The 17857-nt window shown below is 38.2% G+C and overlaps 1 protein-coding gene across 2 annotated transcripts in view; it reads right to left on the minus strand.

Annotated features, from left to right (window-relative positions):
* shisa7b (shisa family member 7) overlaps positions 1-6890 on the minus strand; it is a 39138-nt gene extending 32248 nt beyond the window's left edge. The window contains exon 1 of one of the 2 annotated variants that reach the window (XM_028036413.1): positions 6533-6890. The gene's annotated coding sequence lies outside the window, so the exon portion shown is untranslated. The remainder of the gene's footprint in view (positions 1-6532) is intronic. The other variant, XM_028036414.1, reaches the window with a different exon arrangement.
* Between the last annotated feature and the right edge of the window lie 10967 nt (positions 6891-17857).

Consider the following 17857-nt stretch of genomic DNA (forward strand, 5'->3'; position numbering starts at 1 on the left):
ATAATTATCACATGGATTAGTTTGACTAATTTTTCAGTCGATGGTCTTTTCAAAGAAATAGTGGCTTTGCAGGGCAGCAGCTTTGGGACTTTACAGCAAAGAGTGAAAAAAAAAATCAGTGTGTGAGATGTCTCACAATTGTCCTCATTCATAGTGACTGTCAAGATCTGCTTCACAGTTATGAAGAGAGCATGTGGATTAATAAGCTGAGCGGGAATGATGTAATTAATTAAAACATTTGCATATTGCATAGTTACTCTTGACACGGATTCACCTCGCACCATTTGCTCCGCTCTTGCTTTACTCAACCTCTTTCCTACTTCACCAGGTTTTTGTTTTTATTTCAAGTGCTTTACAGTTTCAGTGTGTTAGGTAGATAAAAATAATCCTTTTCCTCAGTGTGAGTGTAAACCCCAATTTTGTTGTCAACATTTACATATGTTTATATTCTGGAAATATGTAAGGGTTTAATTGTGTACAGAAAGGGACGTTCAACTTGCAAAATTAAAGACCAGTCAAGAGTGAAAGACTATACACATTAAATGGTGGATACCTTGTGACTGGAGTCACTTTTGTGCAGCCATGGAAGGTTTACTATTGCCAATTACATCTAATGCATCAAGGCATGAAAATCACTTCCAGTGTGTTTATACGCTTTCTGTCCTTATTTACGACTGATGTGAATTTCTGGTTACATGACACGAGCTGCTGAAGCTATTTTTAATTAGATGGTATTTTGGACGATTTATTTGCCCTTATGCATCAGCTGCTGACCTCCATTTTCTTGGAGAACTGTCTCGACCAGAAACAGTCAGGCGGGATGCTGGGAAAACTTTGAAAAAGCAACTAGACATTCATAAAGAATTGTTCATTAGTGGCTGTTGCAACTTCTGTTCTGTTAATAAAAGACAAAAATCACATTTCTTCTCTTCTTGCTTCTTTGTGTTTCAGATCAGAAAAATTATCCTAACAGACAAAGATAGTCTGTACTTATTATTTTATTTAAGGGAAAAAAATTCTATTCATGACTAGGCCAAACTCTCTAAAATCTCTAAAAGCAGAAAAAAATTGTTTTTGTCCCAAACATCAGACATTTAGGAACAGATGAGAAACAAAGTCACTGTGAACTTATGAGAATAAAGTGGAGTCCTTTAAAAGGTATGAATACATCTGGTATATAACAAATAATTTCAGAAAATGATCATCAAATCAACAGTCAAACTGTGGTTGCTAAACATGTTTGAGGCTCTGAAACATTTAAGCAAAAAGCAAACAAGAACTTCATCACTCTATTATACAACAAAGTAATCTGACTTTATGTTTTATAGATAAATACAAGAAAAGAAATTGGAACAGCTCAACATTATTGAGTCGAGTCATTTTATTACCTTTTATTTGGGCTGTCTTCATTTTTAAACCAGGTTAAAATGATTTCATTTTTTCTTACGGGATGTTATGTTTGATGAAACATTATTCTTGTTTTAGGAAATTAATCATTTTTCAATTTCATATGTTGGAAGCCCAAGAAAATTGTGCAATAAAGAATGGCTTACAGTGAGCGTTAACCGTAACATGCATGTCTTTAGGTTAAAACTGCATCATATACTGTCAATATCATCACAGCAATATCATTGTGAAGTTTTATTTCAAATCTAAATTTGAATTCAAAAATACTTTTTTTTTCCAAAATAACCAATACTATTTATCTCAAAGGAGCAACATTATTTGTCCATTGTATTCACACTTTGGATGCCGATAAGATATTTAGCCTGTTTGAAGTCTCTCTGCAGCAGATTTTCACACCTGATGAATTATTTTGGCTCCCTAGTTACTAAAGTTTAAATGCATTAATATTGTCAGTTGGACTATTTACTGATAAGTTTGTCATGATTTGATTTTTTTGTTATTATCAGGGAGCTCAACTATGAATACTGAATCCTGAGAAAATAGCATCATCCAACATCACCTGCAAGTAAAACAAATGCTGTCCACGTTGAGCATACGTTTGCTCCCGGTCCTACTGTAGAACATAAAACCCATTCAGTACAGATTTATTCTCAGTTAGTTGTTATTCATCATGAGCAAACGCAAACTAATAACTTTAACCCAAAGGAGGTCAATAGAGCCACTAATGGACCCCAAACGGATTTCACAAATACTCAAACATCAGTCAAAGCACTTTAAAATATTGAAAGCTCCTGCCAGAAATTCCTAGAAAACCCAGGCAGTGCAAGCTGTCACCAAAATGACTGCTGGTACCAGTAACTGCCAGTATTTTAGAGTCAGACCTAAAATATTCCAGCAAGATAAAACCATTACCTGTTAGGTTTCTAAAACATTCTAATTGCTTGAAAATAACATTTTATAATTTATATATAGTGTGCTACATAGCAGACTGCCAGGCAGCCTTTTTCACAGCTATCATATTCATAATGAAAGCCCAGTGACAAGCTGACACCCAATAGTCAACATTTCTATTTGAATGTATTCCAATTTCTTAGAAACCATTAAAAACTCTGATGTTAACCATTTCTGGGCAAAAACTATCCTACTTTAGCTTAAGGAAAAAAAAAACCCTAATTAATTAACTCTTAAACCAGATTAAAACAGAATTATGAAAACAGATAATAATTTGTCCATATAAAGAACGAGAGTGGAGTTTTACACAGTCACATTTGTCCTTTTTTTTACCGGAAATTCTTCTTCTGTTTAACAGTGAAGGGTTAAGACCGCCTGCTTTAAAATTCATAGTCTGAAGCTTCCACCCACAGATGTTGAATCAGGTGGAATAGTCACTGACCAACATGGTAATGTTTGTTCCTGAAGGAAGCCCTGCGCTGACTACACCGCCAGCCATGTTCCCACATGTCCGACGGTGACGCGCACACCTGAGACGCTCCGAAAGTCGAAAGCATAAACGCAGTCGAGGCCATTTAGCTCGCCACATAAGCCCGTTCCCGACGTACTCTCTGGGGCACACGGAGCCTGAACACCACCAATCAGATTAATCACCACTGACTCACAAAACAGCCATGATGAATGGTGAAAGCTGCAGACGATCCACCTCCTCCAGCTCGCTGGGAATGAGCTCGCAGGCCAAACAATCTATAGGAGAGCTGGAGTCACCCATCATAAAAGAAAGCACAGCCATTTAAAACCCCTGACAAGTTTGCATTTTAGGAAATTAAAGAATGCAACTGAAAAACAGAACCCAGAACAGACTGCATTTTAAAGCACATCTCACTTCTGATAGTTACATCACCAATTTAAAAGCTGCAGAACGTATTGTCAGGAGGCTACACAAACTCTCTGACCTGCTCACTGCTCACCTGTCAGTGATTCCCTGCATTTCCAAGAATGCCTTCCAAGCAGCCTGCACAGAGTGGGTGAGAACTTGCTGATTTCACCCAAAGGTAGGCGTCTAGAGGCTTACAAACAGCTTGAAAGTGTGATCATTCAGCTGTAGTGCTGCACAAATCGCATAATCGCGTGCAGCTACACCCCACACTCAAACAGAACATGTCCTCGGGCGGCACCTGGGTCCAGTAGGGCTTTTCGCTCTGGCCTCATTCAGGACGTTGGTGTGACTCAGCAGCTCTCAGAAAGAGCACTTGATGGCTGTTTTTATTATTTCTCTTAAGGATCAATCAAGAAACAAAACAACAGTTCACAAAGTGAGTTATTAATTTGTTTCATCACACCAACTGGCAGCAAAGACTATTGTGTTGTTATGAATGAGATGCCGGATTAAAATTTCTTAATGGAAGGTTTCAATTAAGGTTTCACAACATTAACATTTCTTAATAGGGCAGTAAAAATGTAAATAGTTGTCCTTTACAACTGCTGTCATAGACAAAGAGGACCTTTTTCATGGCCATTTTTGTTTGATTTCTTACGTCGAGTTTTATTCATTTGACTTTGAAGAAAAAAAAACATCTGTTGTTAAGAAAAAACCATCAATAATACTTTCCTTACTGACATACTCTTGACTCAAAATCTGCCATCAAATATCAGCTTCTACTCAATGAATGTGTTGATAAAAGCCGTGAAAAGTGACCTTATTGCAACAGCCTGGGAGCTTTTACTATGATGTGGCAGCATACAAACCATTACTAGTGTGACTGACAGCAACACCAACACTCTTTGGAGTGGCACCGGTTACTGAGTGAAGATGACTCAGATTTAGTCATTTTCCTCATCAGTGAGGTGTTGAGAACTGAAGTCAGCGGAAGCACAGAGAAATAAGAAATGATCTAAAAGTGAAATGTATTGTCTGCAACATATTGAGCCATGTCTGTGGTTCATTCAGGGTGCGAGAGAGCGACACTTCCAGCAGATAATAGGAAGGCTTAACAGAATTTACCAAAGGCGCTCCGTCAGCTCAATGATTTTGTGAAAACTCTGACTAACCTAACTATGGTACAAAATTTCATTTTTCATTTCAGATTATTATGAAGATTTTTTTTTAAAATGGAGATGTCAGATACAACATAAAGTATTTTGAATACTGTTCCATCCTAATAGTTCTTTAAGAGGAATCAGAATCGGTTAAAATTAGTATTGACAAATCAGAACTTTACAAACATAATTCTTAAACCATATATTTTAATTAAGTGCTTAATTACCAAGATAAATAAAACAATATTCGGGGCACAAAATGATTAGTTTGCATGTACGAAATGAAACGGGGTCAGGATGGGTAAATGGGGCTGCAAATTAGTAAAGGTGCAAATCGACCCGCAGCCTGTTTATACGCGCTGCCAGCTGTGTTTAATTACTGATGTGATCAATACTTTCACATGTCACCCAAAATACTCATTTAGCTTCCTGTTTGGTTCTGCTGCAATTTAAAAAATGAAGTTATGCCAAGGCAGCTGTCAGGACAAAATTAACAATTTGTAACTATCAATTTGGCTTTTGGGACTTCTATTTTTTTTTTTTCCATAATGCTGTGATTGGAGATGGCACAATAATGTAGAAGTCTGTCTGCTTCCCGCATTACAATGAGGTCCTGGATTCAAATCAAATTGTGGAGTTTGGATATTCTTTCTATTTTTATGTGCTCTATCTTTCTCCCATCATCCAAAGCATGTTAGACTAACTACTGACCATGAACTGTTGGTTATGGTTGTTTGTTTCATGCGTCTGTGTGCCGGCCCTTTAATAGACATTTGGCCTGTTAATGTGTATTTCTGGACAGGAACACTAAACAGAATTCAACAAATACTGGTGGATGTTTTTATTAATGCTAGCTTCATTATAAAAAAGAAATATGAAAGTGTGTCTGTACAGTTTTTAAAAGGAGATCACAGGTGAATTTCAACAAATTTTCCATTTGTTACTGTTCTGCAGTTTTCACACCAACTATTTTATGCAGCCTAACAAGTGAACTCCTAAGAGCCTAAATTACAGAGGATGGGAAGCACTTCCCTAATGCACCCTCACTTCAGTGACTGGATGAGACAGGTGTAGGTGTGCTGCTCTAATGATCCTAGTTAAAACACATCCGCAACCACACATGGCCCCGCAACAATATGCAGGGTGATATCATCCACAAACATGCACCTACACACACACGCCTACACGGATGAATACCCAAACACACATTCACACACCTACAAATTCACACAGGCACAGAGTAAGTCAGGTAAGGCTAGCCAGCTCCTGTCAGGCCCATGAGAGAGTAAAGTAGGGGGCGGGAGGCGGTTAGTTTGCAGTGTTTCTGCATCAGGACGATGCATTAACATTCATGAGGCAATTATGCTCCCCTTAGAGCGAGGCATGAGTGTGTGTGCCAGTGTTTCTGCAAATATTCCATCAATCTTTATTTCCTTAAAACTCCACTACGTTGCAGAAAACACACTTTTAGGGGAAGGAAAATACAACCTCCTAATTTTAAGCAGCCAGATGAGTTAATGTATGGAAGCTGCTGCTGCATTCAGAGCATCACAGAAGACATAAAATAGGAGGGTTTGTGTTGCATTATGTTGAGGCGTTACAGTGTTGTATTGTATGCATGCATAGCAGCAGTTGAGAGCGAACACCCCCGTGATAAACACAGTTTACCACACTGCAGCACAAACAACATCGACACAATGAAAGCAATGAATTGCTTCCCCCCTCTCCCTCCTCCCCGCCGTTTTACGCAGAGAGGATGCTGATCCCAGAGATGCGGCACCAGTCACCATTTTCCCCCTTTAAAGAGGCGGAGTGGGAGACAATAGCTCGCAAGAACTGATCCACAATGCGGAGGGGATTTTTTTTAATCGTCTCAGTTAATAAACAGAAGCTCAGCAGTGAAGCGCACAGACATTGCAGTGCCACACATGCGCCTTAACAGGTTTAAACGTGCCATCACTTAAAACCTCTACGATTCATTTACCCGTGAATAAACTATGTTATCCCTGCAGTGTTTTAATGACATTTGCCACCTGAAAAGCAGTCAACATTTAAGACTTTCCACTCCGATGTCTTCTCTAATTGTACAATTCCTTAAACTAACAAGACAAACATTGGATTGGTTTGTTTTTACCTTTGTTTTCTTCGCTCGGTTCCCTCTGTGATCCCAGCGTGGTGAAATAAAACGTGTCACCTTACATGTTTCATTGTAAATTCCCAGTTCTGGAGCAGGGGGAATTGGTTAGCCGCAGTGACGTTTCTCCTCCAGCATCAACAGAGATCAAGGAAAACAAAAACAAAGCAGAGTTAGAAGCTCATAACATCAGCGGGGAGGACGTGTCCGCGCAGTAATCCTGTCACGTTAGTTGAGTGCGGGCTCTGCGGTGAACGTCTGACCCGCACCGAGGCTCCGCGTACGTGGATGCTGTCGCTTCTCCGCCTGCCTCACTGAAACTTGTTACTCTCTCTGAGCGCCGCTGTGCTCAGTGGCCAACTCATTGATTGGTTAATGTGGCGTTTGCCTACGTTCGCATTCCCAAACTGCTGGGAATGAATGACCAATCCTAAAGCGGGCAGTTCCGATGATCAGATCTGATTGGCTGTCATATTCGAAAGCGCAAGTTCCCGGTCAACTGGCGCTTGTGACAGGTCATGTAAATAGTAATGTGCTGATCGGAAATGGACTAAGCAAAACATTCATCAGTCATTAATCGACTTTACTGGTATGACTAAACAGCCAGTCCTAGATAAATAAGTTCTCAGTGGTTGAATTTTGGGAAGTCATTGCAAATCCCGGTACAAACTGTATGCAGAGCCTCTACTTACAGTTAATGTCTACTTTATGTCCTACCTGTCAGCCATCCACTTCGGGGAAGTTGATGCATATCCAGCGGTCATTGGGTGAGAGGCAGAGTACAAAGTGAACAGATGTTCAGTCCAGGACGGGGAAACACAAAGATACTCTGAACATGTGCACACACACACACACACACACACTCACACCAATTTAGAGAGACCAATTAACCTAATTGTCAAGTTTTTGAACTGTGGCAAGAAGCCAGAGTACCCAGAGAGAACCCAAGCATGAACAGGGAGAAGATGCAGAAAGACCCAAGAACTGCAAAGAAATGGTTCTTGAATGCATAGTTTTCATTAATAGGCCTAGATGTCCAAACAGCAGCTGCACACAGATATTGGATTACTTTTGGTAAACATTTGGACTGTTTCATTGTGGAAGTAGGAGTTTTTTCCAAGGTGGAGGAATCAAGTGGAACATTCCCTTAAGTTGGAACACAATGTAGCAGCTACACATTCTTCACTTTTCCCATTCTCAAAATAAAACATGGTCATTACATGTATAAAATATTAACAGTTTCTTTGAAACTGTAATATACTGGTTACATATCTGTGCACATCTAGTTGTGAATACACTGTTGTTGTAGATTGCACAACAGTTAGCAAATACCATGTTTTCTGTCTTGCTAGTTGGGTGTAACTGGTAATTCTCAGGCAAATGGAACATAACATGATTTACTTACTGTTAATGAAGCAATACATCCATGAGCTGACTGGCGTTTCACTTCCAGGAATGTACCCAATTCTATTTTATATTGCTCATGGCCAGACTGTTTCATTTCCATCATCCACTCAACTCTCACTTCTATTTGTATTTCAGATACAGTCAAGTTAAAATCAGGGTTTTTTTAAGCTCCTGGGAAGAGGACGGCTTGTAAAAAGGTCTTCAAAGACTCTGTTATCATCTTCTAGTGCTGCCTCTCATTAACACTGAAGCTGTTTCTTATTCAGGAAAGTGGAGTTTTATTTCCTGGAATGCAACAAACCTATCAGAATTTCTTTTCATATTGCTCATGGCCAGCCTGTTTCATCAACAGTATCAACAGTTTCCTTTGACTTTGCAAAAATTGTGGCCTTGTAGTACAAAGAAAGAGAGTATGAGGTTTTTGACATTATGCACCATTCATTTCAATAATATTTCTAATCAAAGTTTTCAATGTGAGCAATGACTTTCCTTCCTGTCAACATATTTGTGTTGTCTAATGTATTTTAACCTGAGAAAATGTACTGACCTCTTTGATAGTATTTATTTTTGCTTTCAGCTTGAATTTTGTGGATCTGCATGTAGTTTTTAGCAATAACCACTAAATTTAATCTGTAATTTTTAGCAATGGCTGCTAAAGTTTCTCACTTGAGGCACAAGAATTTATATTCAGAACAATCGTTCTAATTTACAACACATTTCCTCTTTGTCTTTCTTTTTATTTTTGCTTTAAATCTAGAACCATCCATGACTTTGCACTAAATCTCTGAAATTAGACCCACTGAAGGCAATCTCTCAAACATAACACCGCTCATTGAGGTTTGGGGTTTCACTCGCAGCTGCATTGATGACAGTCCCTGCTGAATGCCAACATGAGAGCGGAGCAGGAAGTTCCTTGTGATTTGGGTGCAGCTTTTGAAAGAGTGATGATTCATTCCAGGGGAGTAATTAAACATCCTCGTCAAACCTTTATTGCTCGGCTTGACTCAAAACAAGTCAGTAGGTGTACCTTCAATGCAACTGCGTACATCAATGACATCAAATCTAACATTTCAGAAGTCTGCAATTTTCCTTTTGCAAACTTTTAAAAATTTAGAAAGCTAAAAGAGGTACTTGGGTACTGAAGGAACGCCAGGTGGCTGGCTCCTTTGAACAACAATATAAAGAAATTGGACAGGACTTTTCCACAGTACAGCAGACTTTCATTTGTGTGGATATTTCAGAATGAATCAAAGCCCGGCTAAACAGAGGAGTTATCTCCCACAGAGCAGTCTGCCTCTGTACTGCCTGCAGTGTCTCATTTGTAGTCCAGGCTTTTCCTCCTGGACTTGGCAGCATCGCCATGAAACACATTGTTCTGTTTGGGACTTTGTAGTTGCACACTCTCATGTGAGCGTTTGTCTCACACTATGACATTTTTGTCAAATCACAGTAGACCAGACCATTCTGGCAGGAGGAGCCAGGACTTAAAATACAGGCCTTTGATTTTCTCTAATTATATGAAAAGTGCTAAATTTCACTTTGCATCTTGAAAAACAAAATGAAAATACATCATCAGCCCTCACATCTAAATTAATCACCAGCAGGTGGCTCATGGTTTCAAAAATAAGTCAGTTTCCCAAAAATTAAAATACTAGTTGCTTTTGTGTGATTGTTCACTTTGTTTTGTCCTTATTTTTGATATTTTGTATCAAGCTTGTGTTACAAACTGATAGTTTTAGCTGTTCCTAATGACACCACTTCTATAAAATGTGCATTATGTTACTATTATCAGGAAAACAAAGCAAGGTAAGCATTAAACCGGTTCTGTGTTGCGACTGACAATTTCACAATCAATTGAAAGGATTACATTTCTGCAGTTTGAAGAACAGTGAAGTGGACATTCCCAGATATCATGAGTAACAGAGGAGGTGCTGTGTTTTGAAGGCGGGGCTACGGCCACCCATGCGCTTTGCACAGCCGAACGGTTGCCATGAGAGATTAAAGGATTTTTCAACAATGAATGAAAGAAATATGTTTTTGATGAGGGAATAATATTATAACATGATATAAAGCTCCAAAAAGTCTATTATACTTCATATTGCTCCTTTAGAATAACATGCTAATGTGTTGGTATGCTCAGGGTGAGACTGCATAATGTTTTTGCTGATATATACCTTTCAAAAGCATGAAGATATTGTTATAATTCCTTGTTATAATTCTGGGCTCCCTGTTGTCTATAATAATATGTTCCAGTAAACAACTTTATAAGGTTAATACCAGATTAAAATGGTGCAAACTTCTCTTTCTGAGTAAGTAGGAGCTCTTTAGGGAAGGGTCTCCCTCCCCCTTTTCCTCCCTGCTACGATCTGTTCAATGGCAGCTTGATGAATGGGAGGAAACAGGGAGGATGGAGAGAGCAGCAGTGCCAAGTGATAATGCGGTGTCATCAGTTACCTTGACAACTGCAGCCTCTGCGTCGAAGATGTTAATTATGAATTTTTGGTTGAGGAAATTAGCAAAAGTCTTGTTCCCTGTTCTCTGCCCGGCCTTTCTAGCTCAGGACTTTATTTATTTATTTGCTCGCTGCTGACTTCAACAACAAGAGAGGAGATACAATATGCAAATCTCTACAGCACTCTGCCTCAAGCACTGGCTTATATTCCTCGGCTAAGAGAAGTAATCCGGATGCAAACGCTGAAAAACAGCATGAAAAAAGAAAATCTTTTCGAAAGACAAAAGCAAATAAATCTTTTTCTCATTTGCATATTTCTAGTTAATTGGTTTGAGCCGATTTTGCATGAATGAAAGAAGCCGCAGAGCTTTTGAAATCTTCACAGCAGCAGGTAGGTCAGTTTTGCAACCAGCTCACAGGCGTGATGATGGAAAATTACTGATTGAATAAGTGACCCGGAGGTCAGCAGGCAGTGAACAAAGCAGCAGAGTGTTTTATGTTGGTGGCTGTTAACGTGTCAACCTTTTCAGCGCTCAGATGTCAGTGTTAAGTGGGTTTCTGCGCTTTCAAGGTTTGGAGTGAATGAGTTGCCCTTTGCAAACAAATTTCCCTCATTATATCATATAAACACATACATCAGGCCAGTGTCCTGCTTTACATGCAAATAGAAAAATCTATTTTGTAAGATCGAGTTGTGGCATTTATTAGAATGACATTTCCTTTAGATATAACATACATCATCACACATAGCAATGATTTTATCTAATTTAATTGCATTTTGATGGTCATACCAACTTGCTGTGCTGTTCCTTTTAAATCTTTAAACTGCATTAAATTAGACCCACAGAGGAGTTTTTTTATATATATAATTATTTATTCATGTTTATGCAAATGAATAATTATTTAAAGGCAAACCATAATGTGTCCCTCAGAGCTTCTCCTCAGGTTGTGTGAGTGCAGCCAAGGAAGAAGTCGGAACGTAATGAATATTTTAGTAATGAATACTTGAATACATTTGCGTTGTGAAAGTTTTAGACAGCTGTAATTCTGTTCATAATTTAATATTTATATGAGTCACTTCTTCATAAAGAAACTTCATCCTTTTATACTTTTGATTTTATAAGGCTGGCAACTTAACATGAACATATTTTACCTCAGGTTATACAATACATTTTAAATGTCTCATTTTTACCATTCATATCTTGTAAATATTTTGAAATAAACTATTTAAGATTGATTTTATTATAAAACTGAATGGTTATTACTGTTTTCAAAAATCTATTATCTATCTTGTTATAGGTTGCTATATATTCATTGAAACTGTGCAAAAGACAGTTAGAAACAGTCAAAATTAATTTAATTAAATTAAATTTAAATTGACTATGTTGACAAGTTGGCTCACTTCTGGTGGCAGATGATTTTATTCATGAGTAACACAGTAAAATGGACTCAAATGGCATACAAATGCATGCCACACTTTTGAGATTTTGTTGTCTTCCACTTACCAGTTACTGTTTTTTGTGTAAATGGATAACGACCTTACATGGACAGCTAACTGTGTGCAAGTAATTAATTTTAAAAAATGATGTATCCACAAAATATGTATAATTTTATACAAATGTTACATAACATGCAACAGTTTACCAAACATGTTTTCAGGAATGTTTTCCTCTGAGACTTTAAATCTCTGCTCGTTAGCACAAAAAGAAATATTTATGTTTTCATCATTTTGCTTTGGGACTTTATTGTACATCCCTCAAAATACATGCAGTCAAGATGATTTTCAGAACATATCATCATCACCCTGGATGCTATAACCTGATGTATCTCTGGAGAGTTTTTTCTTCAACAACTTGTGATTTTTTTTGGCATTTAAATTTTAATGATAACATAATATATAATATATTACCACTAGTAATGTGGCTCTTCAATATTTATAACATACCATTAACTTCAGAAAACCAGGAGCTGAGAAGCGAGCGACCTCATTTACACTGTTTAAATCTCAGCATCCTCACTAGATGAAATCATGTTCCTCCAATCTGCTGTTTTGTCCTCAGACACACTCCTGCCAGCTGCTTTCAAGTGCGTCTTCCATTTTCATGCAGATGAATATTTTATCTGTGCGGCTGTAGGTTTTGAGAGGAAAGCGCGCCGCTGAACTCGGGTCAGCAGAGAGGAGGCAGCGGAGGAACCGCAGATGGACGGGCTGCATGATGGTCTCTGCAGGAAACAGCCAGAGGAGTTGGCGCGTATCGACCCGACGGTTTGCCAGCTGTTCCCTCACCAAAGGCAGCTCTGATGATCTTCTAATTTAGACCGTTAGCAGCGCATATCACAGCTCGCAAATGAAAACTACACACGAGCAGATGAAGATATTACTGAAGTGGCAGCTCAGTGGAGATCAGAAGTGGCAGTCGCTCATGTTTACCATGCATGCTGTGAATTTTAAAGCCATTCTACATCGTCAATGGATGAAGAGTCGTATTAAACTCAGGATTTTCTCGGTAAGGAATCATTTCTGTTCAACAAACTGAATTAAAGATGACATTTGAGAGTTCATCTGCATCCGCCAGAACCCAGCACTGATAACAAGGTTTTGACTCAACACTCATTTGCTGTCATGTGTCATAATTAATCATTTACAGCATTCATAAATAATAAATGTAAAATATTTCCTAATCACATTAGAAAATCCACTGCTTGTTGTAAATACAAATTTACACTCAACCATGATGTGAAACCTAAAACCAGTTTGCATGTTGGTTAATTTTAAACACTGTCTCATTTTATACACATTTTATATGCATCTCCATGCTAAATGCTTAAAAAAAACTCATTAATAACTTTCTTTGCCTCAATAAATGATCATTTCTCGTCACTCCATCCAGTTTTATTTTTCAGAAGACAGATTTACAGCTTTTAAATGTCCGAAACTTCATGTGAAAAGACCTGAAGACGAATGAACTCCTATGTTATGACTGCCGAATGTGGACTATGTTTATTTCACTCTCTGGTAATGCAGTGGTAATTACTATATAACTCTGAAAGGATTGGTGTAGTTCTAAAATGTAAAATTATACACAAACTTTACGACTTTACAACCCAGCTGGTCTAGACGAATTTCAGGATTTAAATTTACATGAGATACATTTATGAATGAGCTACTTGGATACATAGCAAGAAAAACAATCTTAATTTTAAATTTACATTTACAGAAATATTATTAAATGCTGATTTCCTTGTCCAACAATACAATAATAACAGATCTGGGTCTTTAGTGTATATGGTGATTTCCTTTACTTTTTTTTTAGTTTATCTTTCTTATTCCAAAAAGACTTTGAACAAAATGAATATAAAATGTATTATAACTAACAAGAATATAGATTAATGTCACATTTAGGAGAAAAATAGTCTTTTGTCAAACGACCTCAGGTTTTTTATTGTAAATTTGATCAAAGGAAGGTCAAATTCACATCTGAAACTTCTCTCTCATCGCTAACAAACAGCTCAGAACTACGAATGTTTCCAAGATTGAAGCAGAATAGAACAGTGTCTGTAACTTGTCACACTTGCTGCATTTCAGTGAGCTCTGGTTGAAACTGTAACAAGAGGAAGCTGAAAAGAGAAAGCAAAAAGGTCAAGAGAGAGATTCTTTTTTTTTTTTTTTTCCAAGAGCAAAATTAGAGCATGTGGAGGAGGACAACGTTGCAGAGCAGATATGATTCAGAGGGGGCAGCGTGATGGGAGGCACATAGAGGAGAAATGAACCTTTAATGATCCCCCCGGGGATCCAGTCCTGCTGACGAGGGAAACGAGGAACCATTCTGTTGTTCTGCTTCAACAAGAAAGTTCAAACTCGCAGGATTCATCCAGCCAACAATGTAGTATCAGGAGACGCCTCGACTGTTTTTCTCTAGCTTTCCTGATCCGCCCCACATCCCCCCTCTCAGCCCCTAACTGTCTCCTCTAGACAGAAAATCAGTAACATTCCCCAGAGGCCCTCTGCAGTCAATACAGCTACATAGCTGGCAGTGTGGGTGAAAAATCATCTACAAGACTTAAGATCCAAGGATTTGATCTGGTTTATAAGTCACTGCCTTTCAGAGAACAGGGCAAACTATTGATTCATATGCTTTAATTAAACAATTCATGAGTCTACAGGCATTCACAGGGAAATCAGATCGATTCATTTGTCAGGATTTTGGACATTAAAAGGTTTACTGATGAAAACAAACATATATTTCATTGTAATATATAGCAATAGAAAAGCGATTGGGATTGGCTTGCAGGCGAACATCAAAACAATTTTTTTGATTCTTTATGGAATCCCTGCCCTGCGACAGACTGGCGACCTGTCCAGGGTGTACCCCGCCTCTCGCCCGGAACGTAGCTGGAGATGGGCACCAGCAACCCTCCCGACCCCATTAGGGACAAGGGTGACCAGAAAATGGATGGATGGATGGATGGATGGAATCCCTTTGATGAAAACATAAAACAGAAACTTACAGAAATTTTACAAAGGAATAAAAAAGTAGAAAAAATATCTTGTATTTCTGGCGCAAAATGACTGAAACATGTTTTCTTCTCAACAAACAGTTGCTAAATCGATGCATTTTAGTTGAAAACTGTAAAACTGTCGCCAAAGAGTGAAAAGTTTTGGTGCATCTGGTCCATGCTTGTTTCTGTGCATGCAGAGCCATGAGCTTCAGCTTTACGCTTGGATTGGACTAGACCGAATGAAAAACATTTGGGCTGAAATAGAACGATGTTTTGAATTGATTTATGCAACAACGGGAGTTAGTTCCAGCTGTTTGTGATTAGGATGCCTTCAGGCTGCCTCCTGTTGGGGTTGAACTGGTTATACTTACTCGTCTGTAAGGTTTTTACATTTTTTTCTAGTTTTTTTTTTATGTTTGCACCAGATGCCAAAACAAATCCCTGTATGTGAAAACAGAAGTGGCAACAGATCTTTCTGATTTCTGTGTCTAAATACACAACAACCAAAACATTTTGGATTTTACATTATCAGTTGCCATGGCTACCAACATAAAGATATACACATATGTAAAATTTATAAGGCCCCGTACAGATTTCCTTCACTTTTTTTTCTTTTTTGTACATTTCAGACGATCAAACAAATATTTATGTAAAGCAAAGATGACCGGAGTTAATATATAATGCAGTTTGTGGACTTTAGAATGTCTTAAACAATCTTGTCCTGTCTGAAACATTTCTGAAGATTTGGGACTCCAGCAAGCACAAAGTGCTGCTTTATGCTTTATCATTCCAGTGAGTGACTGGAACTGACTGTCCAGTCACTTTGTTGATTGACTGGAGCCAAGAAAATTGGTTCTTAAACTGCACCAGCTTATAATTCTCTATATTTTAAAGCTTTTTGATGTAGCTGATTAAGAACAATTCTATGATTCTGATTAATTTAATCTTTGACATTTGAAAAATGTTTGATGATCTGAAACATTGAAATGTGGCAACAACAAAAAAAAATTAAAATAAAAAATCTGCAATGGGGTTATCCACTTTTACCTAACATATGAAAAACAATTCTCAGCTTCATGTTCCATCAAAAATGCTTCATTAAGTGAAATATTAATAAATCTAGTCACTGCAGAGAAGCCTAACAAATGTTTTCTGCTCAACTTCAGATTGATAAAATTATGATGTGAACATGAAGGGATCAGGAATATTGTTTACCATCCGACTTTAATTTCTTTGGGATTGACTCTTTCAGTTCCATATCTATATTTGTATCTATTTTTTCAGCTCTGTGACGATGAAGGCCACAGGTTTAGATGCTTTTCCTGACTTGCTGCAGGCATCGGTTCCGTGTCCTTTAGGAAGTGTTTTGAATACTGGAATAAATTAAGGCTTTTTTAGACATAATGTCAAAACACCGAAACAGACTTTTCAGCCACATTGAAAAAATGACACAGATGTTTTCTTTCCTTTTCCATCTCATCAGCTCACAGCAGGTGTCTGTATATTAAAATAAATACGCTTTTCCCCCCCAGAAGTTAATTTCAGTTATGATCCAGTCATTATGAACAATGTGCATTTTCCTGAGTTACTGATTTCACTTGGATTCTGTTAGAATCTTGTTAGACTTGACGAAGGGACAGCTTGTTGTTCTTTAAGTCATAGCTTAGTTGACCCTGCAGGCTGTTTACATGTCACTCTGTGGTCAGAGGCCAGACAACGGGATAATGTGGAGCAGACTGACTGTCGACCATCTACCGACCCGACTCCGCAGGCTGGGAATCTCTGTGGAGTGTTTCTGTGATGATGCTGAGGAGTTTCTGAAGCTGCTGTGGCGAGCAGCTGTTCCACAGCCTGCGGCTCTGCAGACTTTGATAGTGCTGCTGAGAAACTTTCTCAGGGCCTGTTTATTTTTTTTCCCCTTTTCCCTTAGTGTCTGCATCACCACCTCCATCGTGCATCTTTGTAGTAGCACATTTGAAAGGATAAGACAGTAGAATGTAGGTCAAAGCAAAAATGGCGTCTTCTCGAGTTCTGGTTTGCTGCAAGGTATTCATGCAGGAACACAAGGGGAACGCTTGGCTTTTTAAACATGTGATAAATATTTACATTATTCAGATGTGGGGGGAAAAACTCGGAAATACATCATACTCAGTAGTATGAAAATAAACTAGTTCATATTTACAAAAATTCACACAGAGTGAGCGAAAATCTCTGGTTTTGCTTTCATTTTGATCATGTGCTGCCTTTACATCATTATCTCCGGGGCAGGAGGGCAGCGAGGGGGGGCGAGGGTTTGACGCTGCAGCGTCGCTCTCAGTGGTCGCCCTGCCAGACTTCAGTACAGTCAACACACAGGGATGACTCAAAATGTCCTCTGGCTGGCAGGAAGTGCGTCACTCATACCACATACATGAACAAACGACACACACAAACACACACCAAAATGCATATGTCATGCTAAGTATGGATGCTTGCTGAAATGGAAACTTGTAAGGGTTTGAAATGAGGAGCTTCTCCATGAGACCTGAGCTGAAAATCCCCAAAGGTTTGAAATAAAAATTTTCTTTGGACTTTTTTATTCATTTTCAGTCGTTCTTCAGATTTTTTTTTCTAAATCATGTAACTGCAATCTGACAATCATTCAGGAATGAAAAGGCTCCTAAACTCAATTCAATTCAGTTTATTTACAATAAATGTTGTGTCAAGGTACTTACAAAAAATCTTTTCAATTCAATCACACATACATTCTAATTGATCATAGTTATCAAACAGTACAGTATGATCAATTAATTATTCAAAGTTGACTAAAAAGTTCCAAAGGAAATCCAGCAGATTGGTAAGTATGGAACAGTGGTGCATTGACAGACAACGTTTTAGCGAATCCTGGTCTCAACTTTAATCTTTGAGGTTTTTTGGTTACCATTTTTAGTGAGTACAATCAATGAAAAATGTAAATAATACAAAGG

Source organism: Xiphophorus couchianus, chromosome 13 (genome assembly GCF_001444195.1).
Source record: "Xiphophorus couchianus chromosome 13, X_couchianus-1.0, whole genome shotgun sequence".
Lineage (NCBI taxonomy): Eukaryota > Metazoa > Chordata > Actinopteri > Cyprinodontiformes > Poeciliidae > Xiphophorus > Xiphophorus couchianus.